The 13,106-nt window shown below is 49.3% G+C and overlaps 1 protein-coding gene and 1 pseudogene across 3 annotated transcripts in view; both read left to right on the top strand.

Annotated features, from left to right (window-relative positions):
* The window catches only part of LOC126535619 (uncharacterized), a 381,164-nt gene that overhangs the window by 234,938 nt on the left and 133,120 nt on the right, over positions 1-13,106 (top strand). The gene's annotated exons all lie outside the window — the stretch shown is intronic.
* LOC140219453 (uncharacterized) lies at positions 769-5,554 on the top strand (annotated as a pseudogene).

The following is a 13,106-nucleotide window of genomic DNA, read 5'->3' as shown; positions in this document are numbered from 1 at the left end:
TGGCCACAGCGGTTGCTGTCTATGTTGCCGTGTGAGGCTGCAGAAGTAATCGCCAGGCTCAGTGCGAAAGATGCATATGATTGTGCGAAGGTCAAGGCCAGTCTTCTGAAGAAATACCGCCTTTCAGCCGAAGCTTTTCGGCAAAGGTTTAGGAGCACAGGCAAGAAAGATAGCGAGGGGTATCCGGAGTTTGCATACAGCTTAAAGGCCAACCTATTCGAGTGGCTGAAAAGCGCCGAAACGTACGATCGCAGAGATGTGATCATTGAATGCATGTGTCTAGAGCAGTTTTACAAAAGCATCCCACAAGCTGTGAAACTGTGGGTGCAAGACAGACGGAATGTAAACGCTGTGGAAAGGGCGGCTGAATGAGCCGAAGAGTACGCAACGCGTAGAAAGTTGAACGCCGAGGACGGAAATTGGGATGGTCGAAATGGACCGCGGAAACCATTTCCGTTCAAAAAGGGTTCGCAGACAAGACGATCGGAGCCTGTAGACGTGGAGGAAAATCCCGCAGAAAAGAGCGAGGAGAAACTTAATGGAGAAACCGCACAAAAGGAACAGAAAAGAAAATTGGAATCTTTTAGGCCGATCCGCTGTTATAAGTGTCACAAACTGGGACATATCGCTGTGAACTGTGGAAAGCGTAGCGTACTTTTCCCCTACGTGGAGGAAAAAGACGAGAATAAGGAACTTTTAAGCCCATATCTTCACGACCTGCAAGTTAATGGCAAACCATGCCGAGTGCTAAGAGATAGTGCCGGCACGATGGGCATTGTCCATCCGTCTTACGTGACGGTAGATGACTTCACCGGAGAGGTAGCATGGATCAAACAGGTTGTAGAAGAACACAGCGTGTGTCTGCCCATGGCAAAAGTAAAAATCAGTGGACGATTCGGGGAGCTAGTGACCGAGGCTGCAGTTTCCAGATTTTAGTCACTACAGTACCCTTACATTTTTTCGAATTGTTCAAATCAGTTACTGCGTGACAAATGACTTAAATTGGGAGAGGGCGTAGTATAGGCATTGACGCGAGGCTAAGCTCGTATGATCGCGACGTTTTCGGCTGAAACTGCACAAGCTACTGCAGCGGAAGCAGCAAAAGGGATGACTTCAATGCCCGAATCCGAGCTAGGCCCGAGGGAAAAAAAAAACACAGTTGAGGAGAGCCGGCCAGCTGACCAGCTCAATGAGGGCGTAGCGCTTGAGTGTCAAAGTTCAAGCATGCAGGAAGACCAAACTGGCGCAATCGCAAGCGAGACAGGGTCGTTAATATCAACGGCCTCAAAGAACTTTGATAAGCGCTTACGTGTGGACAGAGAGTCACTGGCAGCGGAGCAAAAGAAGGACAGCTTAGCTAAATTATACCACACAGCTAAAGAAGGAATGGCTAGGCGCAACGTCACGAAACACGAGAGAGGATGATTGTTGTATCGGAACTACAAAGATCGAAAGGGTACGATTTTAGATCAGTTAGCCGTACCTACTAAGTATAGGGAGGACCTTTTGAGTCTATGTCATGGAAATGGGTGGTCCGGCCAACTAAGCATAAACAAATCAAAGGAAAGATTGCTTATGGAATACTTTTGGCCTGGTTGTTTCAAGGACGTCGAAAACTTTGTAAGATCATGCGACGCCTGCCAGCGCTCGGGTAAACCAGGAGAGACATGGAAAGCTCCACTAAAGGTAGTGTTCTTAATAACAGAACCTTCCAGACGACTTGTGATAGACACGGTAGGGCCTTTACCAAAAACAAAATCGGGTTAAAGGTACTTGTTTACCATGCTGTGTCCGGCTACAAAGTTTCCAGAAGCAATCCCTCTGAAAGAGCTCAGCTCCACCGAAGTAGTAGACGCGCTTTTGACAGCGTTTGCACGAGTTGCGTTTCCAGCCGAAATTCAGGTGGATCAAGGGTCAGTATTCACCAGCGCACTGACTTCCACATTCTTTCAAAAGTGCGGGGTAAAGTTAATACACAGTTCCGTCTATCACCCTCGTCAAACAGTGTAGAGAGGCGGCATTCGGTGCTTAAGCGAGTTTTGCGTGCGCTCTGTTACGAGCACAAAGAGGACTGGGAGAACTTTCTGCCGGCAACTTTGTTTGCTTTGCGAACGGTTCCACATGAAGCGACAGGGTTCTCGCCAGCAGAACTAGTGTATGGAAGGACACTCCGTTCTCCACTGAGAATGTTAAGAGAGATGTGGGAAGAAAGAAGAGAGAGTCCTACCGTGGTTGAATACGTGCTATATATGCTGGAACGGCTACGCGCAACCCAAGAACTAGTCGGAAAGAACATGGGAGTAGCTCAAAAGAACGCCAAATTCTATTACGACAAGAATGCGAGGCTTCGTACGTTTAACGCCGGAGACCAGGTAATGATCCTCAAATCTTCAAGAAAGAACAAGCTTGAAGTTCACTGGGACGAGCCCGTTAAAGTGTTGCACCAACTTTCAGATACTAACTATGTTCTGAAAATGCCAGGTCGCAGGAAGGAGGCGAGGATATATCACTGCAATTTGATGAAGCCGTATGTAGAGCGGCGCGGAGTCGTTAACTATACCATCAAAGAGCAGGATGGCACTAGTACCAAGTTTAAGGAGTATAGGGCGACCTCCAACTCTGAAATCGGCCTAGAAGAAGTAGTAAAACATTCGGTAAGCTCGCACGCTCTAAGACACGAGCAGCTAGATGAGCTAAAAGGGGTGTTAGGTGAATATCTCGACAGATTGAGCGATCCGCCAGGTAGAACCGAACTATTCACGCATGAAATAGAGCTGACATCAACCGAACCCGTAAGATCAAAACCTTACAGGGTGTGTCCAAGACAGAGAGAGATTATGGAGGCAGAGATACAGCGCATGCTAGAGTTGGGAGTTATTGAGCCCGCTGAGAGTGACTACACGTCACCGCTAATACTGGTAGAAACCCCTAACAAGGACCCTCGTCCGTGTGTTGACTACACGAAGTTAAATACCATCACTAGGGATGAGCCGTACTCGATACCCAACATTGAGGAACGAATTGAAAGAGTTAGCGCTGCTAAATACATTTGAACTATAGATCTCGTGCGGGAGTACTGGCAAGTTCCCCTTTCAGAAAGTGCCAGCCGCTATGCCACATTCATCTCACCTGTAGGCACTTTTCGCCCTCTCGCACTCAGCTTCGGGCTGAAGAACGCGCCGTTTAGCTTCTCTAAGTTAATTAATATTGTCCTAAAAGACTTGCAGGAGTTCGCCTTGACATATCTGGAAGATGTAGCAATTTTTTTTTTCGGACAGCTGGGAACAACACGTACCGCACCTCAAACAGGTGTTGTCATGGTGGAGGGAAGCCGGCTTAACGATGAAAGCGGAAAAGTGTAGATTTGGTTGTTCACAGGTTACTTATCTGGGCCATGTTGTCAGCCAAGGCACGAGACGGCCGGCCGAGCTGAAAATAGCTACGATTGGACAATTTTCTCAGCCGCGCGCGAAAACAGACCTTCGTTCATTTTTGGGACTTGAGGGGTACTATCAACGGTACATTCCGAATTACTCGCAAATGGCAAGTCCATTAACGGACGCCCTCCGAAAGAGAGCACCGAGTAACGTACACTGGGATAAGGACAAAGAGAACGGTTTCCAAAGTTTGAAAACGCTATTGGTTTCTCGTCCTGTGCTTCGCGCGGCAGACTACACGAAGGAATTCATAGTTCAATGCGACGCAAGCGACAGAGGTATGGGCGTGGTACTTAGGTCGGCGACCATAACGAGGAGCATCCTATCCTCTATTCCAGCCGTAAACTAGCTGTAAGAGAGGAAGCCTGCAGCGCTTCAGAGAAGGAATGCGCTTGTTTAGTTTGGGCCGCCCAGAAGTTGTCGTGTTACTTGGATGGAGCGAAGTTCACTTTGAGACCGACCACTATCCTCTGAAGTGGCTAAATCAAATGTCATACAAAAATGGCCGCTTGCTCCGATGGAGCCTCACTCTCCAAGAGTACAGCTTGTCCGTTAGAAATAAGAAGAGAAAGTTGCATAGCAATGCGGATGGTTTGAGCATGCAGGCTAATTTGATTTCTGCGTTTGAGGGTCCTGCCTAAATTTTATGGTTACTAGTGTTAATTTTCTTAAGCTAAGAAGATCCCCTCTCATTTAGCAGGATTCCCTCCATGATTGCTGAATTTGTGAGCACGAAATTGCTTCCAAAATTGGCATAGCTAAATGCAGCATTTTTTGTTTCTGCACTTATGTTTTCTTTCAAGCCTAGCGGGCCTAAGTTAGAGCCCAGGTACGTCATCTCGGCGCAGAGCCGTGTTGTGGGGTTCGTTTTGCAGTTGTCTGTCCTTGTGGAATGTTTTATGGCGGTGACATCGTTACACAAGTGGTTGATGCGACCCAAGACCTCACCGCCTGGCCACCAGCCGTTCTCTTCCTGCCCAGCGGTTGTCACCGCTGGACAGTCGAGATTTTCCGGGCTACGGAGGCGCTATTAAGAACGGCCCAGCAGAGGTGCAAATTTTGTCAGCCAGTTGCGACGGCGACGTCAACTTTCTTGGAACGCCACTGCTACGCTCTAGCCTCGTCGCCGTTGTGACTGAATGCGATCGGCGCACCAACTATTGTTACCGAACGCACTAACGCCGACTTGTTCGGCTATGAGCAGGTGAGTTGCCGCGGGAACGTCTACGAAGGCCCCTTCCCACGCGCTGTCAAAGACGCAAGACGATGTTCACCCGGCCGCACTGCGGGGGTCAGCTCGGGGAATAAAAGGCACCTTTCCTGACACAAGCCCCGAGCTCTACGAAGTCCGTCTGACGTCGGCTCCGGACCGTGAACCTCGCGCAAAGAAGTGTGTGTGTGTGAGTGTGTGTGTGTAAACCGTCCCGCAGAGAGATTACTTGTTTACGATGACTGGACGAACGTTTCCGTCACCTTGGGATCGAGTGGGGGACCGAGTGTTTATAAACCGCTGTTGTGCGGCGGCTCAGTGCACCTTCTCAAGCAGTCATATTAGACTGATGTACTTTCTCTCGCAACCATGCTAGACTGATGAACTGCATGTAGATACTATATATAAACCCATATTCTTCATCCTCGATTAGCAGAAGTCCTTCCTTCATCAACGTCCTCAGCGTGGATAAGTTGGACGACGGCATCGGCCAGCTACCTTCTAATTCATGCCCGACTCTAATCTTGACAACGGGTTACGAGCGATAGGATTGAGCCCCCAATCCTGACAACAGATGTGTCTCTGCGAACGGCATCTGGAATGAGAGTAAGGTGTGTCGCAAAGCTTGATGTTATCCCTTAAACTCGCTTTCCTTGGCGAGGCGGTTTACGTGTTTCCCGAGTGTCGCACCAAACCCTAATTTAGGTCGCCGACGCCCAATGACGCAGCACTGATAAGGACTATTTGCCTAGGTAGCGTGGCCGCGACGAAAACTAGCCGCTGGCCTATGTGGCAACGGGCCGCAAGTGGTCGTGGAATGCTTGCCGATAATACGCTCGCAGGTACAGGTGGCCCATTAGTGATCCGTGCCGATATCAAGCGCACGAGTTGGACGGACGACGATTGAAGTGGCGTTAAGTTCGCTGCCGCGTTCGTGTCCGACACGACCCGCCGTAGAAGCCTAGTGGCTATGCTGTTGGGCCTGCTACAAGGACGCGGGATCGAATCCCGGCCACGGCGGCCGCATTTCGATGGGGGCGATAGCACCCGTGTACATAAATTTAGGTGCACGTTGAAGAACTTCTGGTGGTTCATATTATTCTGGAGTCCCTCACTACGATGTGCCTCATAATCAAATAGTGCGTTGGGTCCGTAAAACGCGATAATTTTGTTTTCCAACACATACTATCTGGGTGCCTTCCGACGGCTAATCGGCTCGACTTTCAAAAATGCTTTCGCACTTTCCAATATACACGGTCCTTTTGTTGCCGTTCTGTGTCCGCGTCGCGTTATGCTTTCCATCCGCACCGTCGACATAGAGAAGCCTTTCGAAGCCATATTCGAACTTGCCTACTAACACTACAGCAAAGATGCAAATCATGAATGCAATTTAGATCATAAGGGAAAGAAAAAACAACTACAATACAAGCACCACGCATGCAGTTTATTGATATGGTTACGCATACATTCACGCATACAGTTATCCATGCAGCTACATCCATTGAACCGGGATCTGGGCACATTTTTAGACCGCACTATGTCCGGGATCGGCCCACGAAACTTACGCTATACAGAAAACTACACTCTTAGCACGGTAACGTTTAGGTTTACCTTTATTTCCAAGTAACCTATTACATAAAGGTTACGAGGTTACTAAACCAACTTGATATTTATGTTTTTGTTAATTTCAGTTGTGGCTAGAAGTTACGTGTCGAAGTATGCTATTTTAGATGTTACTTCAACGCCAAATGTCTCGTAACCTTTAGATTGTAACTTATATAAAGAAAGTTGTAATTCGTGGCTCAGGGGACCTATTGTATGGACTGGAAGTTTGCCGATTATTGTGTCACATTGGCAATTCTGATATCATATTTTCAGCCAGGACTAAGGTGTAAAATATGGTGTGCGGCCGCGAGACGGAGGCAGGTTCGGCTAAATTAAGATGTTATGTTTCCAGTCGGAATGTTTGTTTTCGCAATATAAAACAAAAGCTTAAATCTTGCACGAGCGCATGCTCAAGTCAACCAGCAACAATTCCGTGACCAAATTTATATACTGCATACGTGCTATTAAAACGTAAAAGCAAGCCATAGAAACATGAAACATACATCGGAGAATATTGTGGCGAACGATGCTGCGGCATAAATTATAACTACGGTTCAGTGTGGTGGAAAGCCTACCGCTATCTCTGCCTGCATTTTATGCTGTGCTATAAAACGTGCCTGCAGAAAAACTAAACGCATATGCATTATGGTGATTGAATATACATTTGTACCCAATATTCTTTTTTTTTATTTGAGCATCAACGCTTCCTTTAGTCGCGCTTGGAATCTTCAGAAACACGGCACCATTTGACAGCAGGACGCACACTGAAGGGTTCATGCGGGTGCACGCTGGAATACCGTAAAAGCTCGACAACCGACAGAATGAAAGCGCCGAGCAGGCCCAAGAACTATTCCGTAGGGGAGAAAAATGTTTTGTACACTGCAGCAGAACGTAATACGCCTCTGTGTTTCTTGTATTTTTTCCTTTCTAACGCATAATAGGAGGTGGTTCCTAAACTGTAGCAAATGTCGGGTTCCTTATATAGAACGCCAGACACGCACCGCTTTTGCTCGCTCGCTAACACGCGATAATAACGCCGCTACATTCACATGACAGCGGGCGACAGCTGCTCCAGTAAGGTCTCGTAGAGAGATGAACGGTGTATGATTTGAGGAGGTCGATCCCACCGCTGGCATCCAGATGTCGGAGTTTGTCGGACAATCTCGCCGCTGCCACCAGTTGAAGGAGTTGTAGGTCGTAGAGAGGAACTTGGGAGGAACTAGGCCTACATGGTTTATTTACAGGATTTAAATTTTAAACAAGAGATACATCGACAGTCTAGCGTGGCTCCCAAATGGAGCACGCAAGAAGAACACACAGCAAACGAGCACACAGCTCACGAGCACTAACACGAGCACAGAGCACGACGACGAGCACTGACTACCAGCCGACATTGGCCGCTTATTAGCACTCCATTGGTCCCTAGTCCCCTAGGTGAGAGAATCGTTCGACCAGTCATTGAAGTTGACCCGCCGGTTGTCCATTATCTTAAGTCTTGAAAGGCGCGTCGGTTCCCTGAGCTGACCCCCGCAGCGCGGCTGCCAGTTGCCCATTGTCCTGCGCCTCTAAATTTCAGAGCTGCCTTTCTCCTGTAGTCGCCACGAGTGTCAGCAGACTGTGACGAATCCTGGGGGCCCCGAACCGCAAAGCACCCTTTTGTTAGGGCAACCTCTTCTTGCTGCAGATAGAGACCACGACGACCCGGCAAATCACCCAACAATACACGGGGCGCCATACATGGCCCACCCTGCTGCCGTCACCGATTCTCCGAACGAGGCGCATGGTCGGTTAGCGCTGTCGTCCTCGCTGGTTCTCCGAAGGGCGCCAGCACCGCGGGTCAACCGAAGCACGTGCAGCGGGCTGAAATAGCTTTGCAGAGCAGTATTCCTGCAGGCCGATCCACAGCTCCTCCATGGCCCGGAAGATCTCGCCTGGCCAGTGCTGACAACCGCTGGGCAGGAAGAGAATGGCTGGCGAGCAAGAAAATGGCTTTGCTCTCTTCAACCCCTGCGCACTTGGAATGCCTTCAACCATCTCACAACAACTGGCACAGAAGAGTCGATCCCGGCAACACACTACCACTCAGCGTGCGAACGCCCGGAATCAGCTGTTAACCCACCAGGCTTCCTGTCAAAATTTCCATGCAAGCCACTCAACTGGGAACCCAAAATTTCGCCCCAAAATTTCGTGCCGCCAAAGCGAGCGTTCACGTTCCTCTTGATTTCGACCAAACCTGACCGTCGCCCTGCATAAGAGTAAAGGTTTACGCATAACTAACCGAAGGCCCTCAACCACCAATACCCGAACATAAGCAGCCTAACTTCACGAACAGCCTGTTCTTACCCTATCGCAGTGGCGTATTTATCGCACGTACTGGTGCCACTGAACAGTCTGGTGAACTCCACAGGTACGTAATTACAATCGCGCTAGCTTTGTGGTCCCTATTCCGAACGCGTACTTGCGTCGTACGAAAGCATTTCATCACGCTTACTCACATTTGTACCTTTAGTCCATACAGGACACGTACTTTAATCGAACAACTAAATTTGCGTAACTCCTGCACTCCGCAGAACCCTTAAAAATGTGTCTGCTAATAACTCGTTCCACGGACGCTTATTAGAGAAGTCGGAATACGGCCGCCCTCAACACACACGAGCAACCCAGTCATAATATACCTTCTGCTTCCTTCCGTCCGCACAGGACACGCGCTAATGGAACTACGAACGCTTCTCAGTGCAAATGATGCACCAACTGAAAATGTACGCGCTTAACCTTAGAAAATACAAAAGCACTTATAAAAAAAAGAAGGTTAACTAATACACAAACGCGTTACCATAGGTCTCTCACTGATAACCTTGACACTGAGGTTACTCACGCACACGCAAAAAAAGAGCCTATCTACTCATTAATGAACACCTCGTGAAACTACAGGTTTTCATAAAACGCATCTTTCAAATCACGAGCTTCTCAAACAAAACATAAACAAAGCTCATATCCTACATATTGAAATAAACCTTAGTCTTAAATCGCGAAAATTTTCCATTGCTAAAGAAGAAAGAACATGTTTTACTTCTACGGAAGCTCTCTTAGCCTCCCGTTCCCAGCATTTTCGACTGACTCATAAATTTTGAGCCGTACTCGAGGTGGCCGCGGTTCGAAAGCTACTCTGGCTACCGAGGAACAACAAAAGGGCTGACACACTATCAGCTCCTCCAAGACGCTACAGTGTCCTACCAATTTGCGTCCTGGCGCCCCGCTTTCATTACGAACCCGACTGACCGCGTCGTGACTCCTTATCACCTCGTCTCGTCCTGCCACCTTGCGCTTCTTCGTACTACACGCTGAACTTTGAAAAGAACGACGGAACGACGAGGAACGTAACTGCTCCGTGCCCTTTGTCCACGTTCGTGCAGAACATGCTTCTCGGTCTCTTTTTGACCGGTGGCTCGAACGTGCTTAATGCGCCAACATCGTCAACGACGACCGCACCTTTCTTTTCCTCGCGACCTGCCTTTTTGCGCCTGTCGCCGTCTATGGCTGCGCTACTTTATTTGCCGCTTTCCTATCATTACGGCGCTTCTCTCTGCGGCGCTTTCTCTTTGAATTCCCTTTCATGCCGCCCTCTCGCGCCTCGTGCTGGCCGGTACACATCTCGTCGGCCCGGATCGGTCTCCTACCCGCATAGTCTGTGTGATTATCATTTAAATCTACTCTCTCCTTGCCTCGACTGGCGGACAGCTCAACCGACTCTGGAACAATGCAGCAGTCTTTACTCGAGCTATGCAACTCGCACTCCTGCGAACTGCCCTCTACTGCATTGCCCAGCTCGCGCTACGCATCGGCACACAGCCCGTCGATCTCGATCGCTGTCTCACCCGCACATTCCGAATGATTCTTAACTAAATCATCCCTCTCTTGGCTACCTAGATGGGCGGAGAGCTGCACCAATCCCTGAACAATGCAGTTATCTTCCCTTGAGCTACGCAGCTCGCAATCCTGAAAACTACCCTCAACTACATCGTCCAGCTTTCACTTCTCTTCGGCACGCAGATCTGACTCGACATGGGTGGTCGCGTCTGTCGGGTCAGCAGTACTCTGTACTTCGTTAGCAACCTCGCTAACATTACAAGCGACGCACACGCGCTGTAACTGTGCCAATTCATTCGCAGCTGGCCTAGCTGCCTGTAGAGTGCTCTGTTGGCACAGCACCTCGTCGCTCTCACTACGGCCTTTAACGGCCTCTGTTGCCATTATGGCATCGTTAGCTGCTAACACTTCGAGTTCACCTACGAACGTGCTGCTAATCTCGCAGCTGCTACTACTTCTCCCGGCTTTCAACTGAAATATACTATCAACTTCCTGCCACTTTCGCTGCGTCCAGCCTACAGGTTTCTCAAGCCGTTGTTGATTTCGTGCGTTTAACTGCTGCAAATCCTGTATCTCTTTGTTCACTGCTGCCATTTCCTGTTCACGCTCTGGGCATTTTCGCTCGCGCTCTTGGCGTTCTTGGCTAATTGATTCATGTTCCTGTCTTTCGCTTAGAATTCATTTACCAATTTGTTCTATGAATTTCAAATCATTGCCACTTTGCAGAATGGTTTTACGAATGTCTGATTCCGTCAAGTCCTCCTCTACGACTACCTCGAGCTCTTCACACAACCACAACAGGTCAGCTCCCGACAAACACAATAGGACCATGGTCGCTACTTTAAGCTTTGGCTCTGCTGTCACACAATGCTTGCTGCGATACCCACGCAAATCAGAATACATGTAAAAGATCCCAGCGAAGCAAATCTACACACACAGAGAAATTGAAGCCTGGTAAATCTTACAGCCAAAAACAAAAGCTTACCCACTGAAGCAGCACCATATTACCAGTCCTTCTCCGCCGTATTCAGTCAGTTGCGAGAGGTGGTCAATCTCAAAGTCACCTCCAACTTGATCAGGATACCGGTCAATCACCATGTGCCAAAGTCTGTGAGCTGTCGTTGCTGTCTCCGAGTCGTAGGCCGATCTCACCGCTGCCATCCACATGTAAGATTTGAGGAGGTCGACCCCATCGCTGGCATCCAGATGTCGGAGTTTGTCGGACGGTCTCGCCGCTGCCACCAGTTGAAGGAATTGTAGGTCGTAGAGAGGAACTTGGGAGGAACTAGGCGTACAGGGTTTATTTGCAGTATTTACATTTTAAAAAAGAGATACATCGACAGTTTAGCGTGGCTCCCAAATGGCGCACGCAAGACGAACATACAGCAAACGAGCACACAACTCACGCGCACGAACACGAGCACAGAGCACGACGACGAGCACTGACTAGGAGCCGACAACAGCCGCTTATAAGCACTCCACTGGTCCCTAGTTCCCTAGGTGAGAGAACCGTTCGACCAGTCATCGAAGTTAACCGACTGGTTGTCCATTATCTTGAGTCTTGAAAGGCGCGTCGGTTCCCCGAGCTGACCCCCGCAGCGTGGCTGCCGGTTGCCCATTGTCTTGCGCCTCTAGAGAGAGAGAGAGAAGGGAAGGCGGAAAGGCAGGGAGGTTAAACAGGCTGAGTCCAGTTTGCTACCCTACACGTGGGGAGGAAAATGGGGAGTGAAAGAGAGAGAGAGAGAGAACTTAGGTGTAGGATGTCTATAGTCGGACACTCAAGTCTGTTGCCCTCAGGTAGCGAAAAAGCGCTCGAACTGCTTTCTGAGCTAATGAACTGTGAGGCCAGGCGCCCAAGATCTTCGCTTCCGTAAATGGCTGTCATCCAGTCTATTTAAGGCACACTGGAGAGTCTCACGTTGATTATCGAAGCGAGAACAGTGGCACAGAAGGTGACTGATGGTCTCTTCACACTTGCACTTAGCGCACATTGGTGAATCCGCCATTCCAATACGATAGCTGTAGGAGTTGGTGAATGCTCTTGCGCCTCTAAATTCCAGAGCTGCCTTTCTCCTGTAGTCGCCACGAGTGTCAGCAGACTGTGACGACTCCTGGGGCCCCCGTACCGCAAAGTACCCTTTTGTTAGGGAAAGCTCTTCTTGCTGCAGAGAGAGACCATGACGACCCGGCGAATCAATCAGCAATACACGAGGCGCCAAACGTGGCCCGCCCTGCTGCCGTCACCGATTCTCCGAACGAGGCGCATGGTCGGTTAGCGCTGTCGTCCTCGCTGGTTCTCCGAAGGGCGCCAGCACCGCGGGTCGATCGAAGCACGTGCAGCGGGCCGAAATAGCTTTGCAGAGCAGTACCCCTGCAGGCCAATCCTAACAACGGGCACTCACGGTGTGAGGCCACAATGGCGGCCGGCCAAATGAGCAGAGAGAAAATATACAAATACAAATGAACAGCAACATCTTTAAACTAGATTATTAGAATCTTGATATGCTGTTATGTGACACTTTGGCGGGACTGTAGCTTGATTATTGTTTTTATTTGCGCTCGATAGATAGACGCCATAATCGAACGTTCTTCAGCTTCAGCCAAACGCGAGCGCAGTCGTATTTCTTCTACCTTGTGTAGCTCTCAAGGAGCATGCCGGGAAGAGCATCGCCGATGCGGTCTTTTTGGAACGGTCGGGTCGCGAGTTGTTTCATCGCTTTAACCACGTTTAAACGCTCTCCGATTTCGTGGTGTGCGCTTACCAAGTGTGTTGTGTGTCTTAGTCGCTCTTGACGCATGGTACAGTTACCAAAAAGACTCCTAAAGGTGCGCGAGCCGCTGAAAAGAAGCACTGCCGCCGTAAAGCTGCGACATATTGGCGGGCTGCGTGGCGCTAGCCGCTGCAAGGACCCGAATTGGCGATGGAACATGGTAAAAGTTCTTCGCTTACGCGAGAGTGGTGAACATCGCTTATGATGTGACTGCTG

Source organism: Dermacentor andersoni, chromosome 7 (genome assembly GCF_023375885.2).
Source record: "Dermacentor andersoni chromosome 7, qqDerAnde1_hic_scaffold, whole genome shotgun sequence".
Taxonomy (NCBI): Eukaryota; Metazoa; Arthropoda; class Arachnida; order Ixodida; family Ixodidae; genus Dermacentor; species Dermacentor andersoni.
Note: the sequence above shows the minus strand (reverse complement) of the source record. Positions and strands in the feature narration are given on the sequence as shown.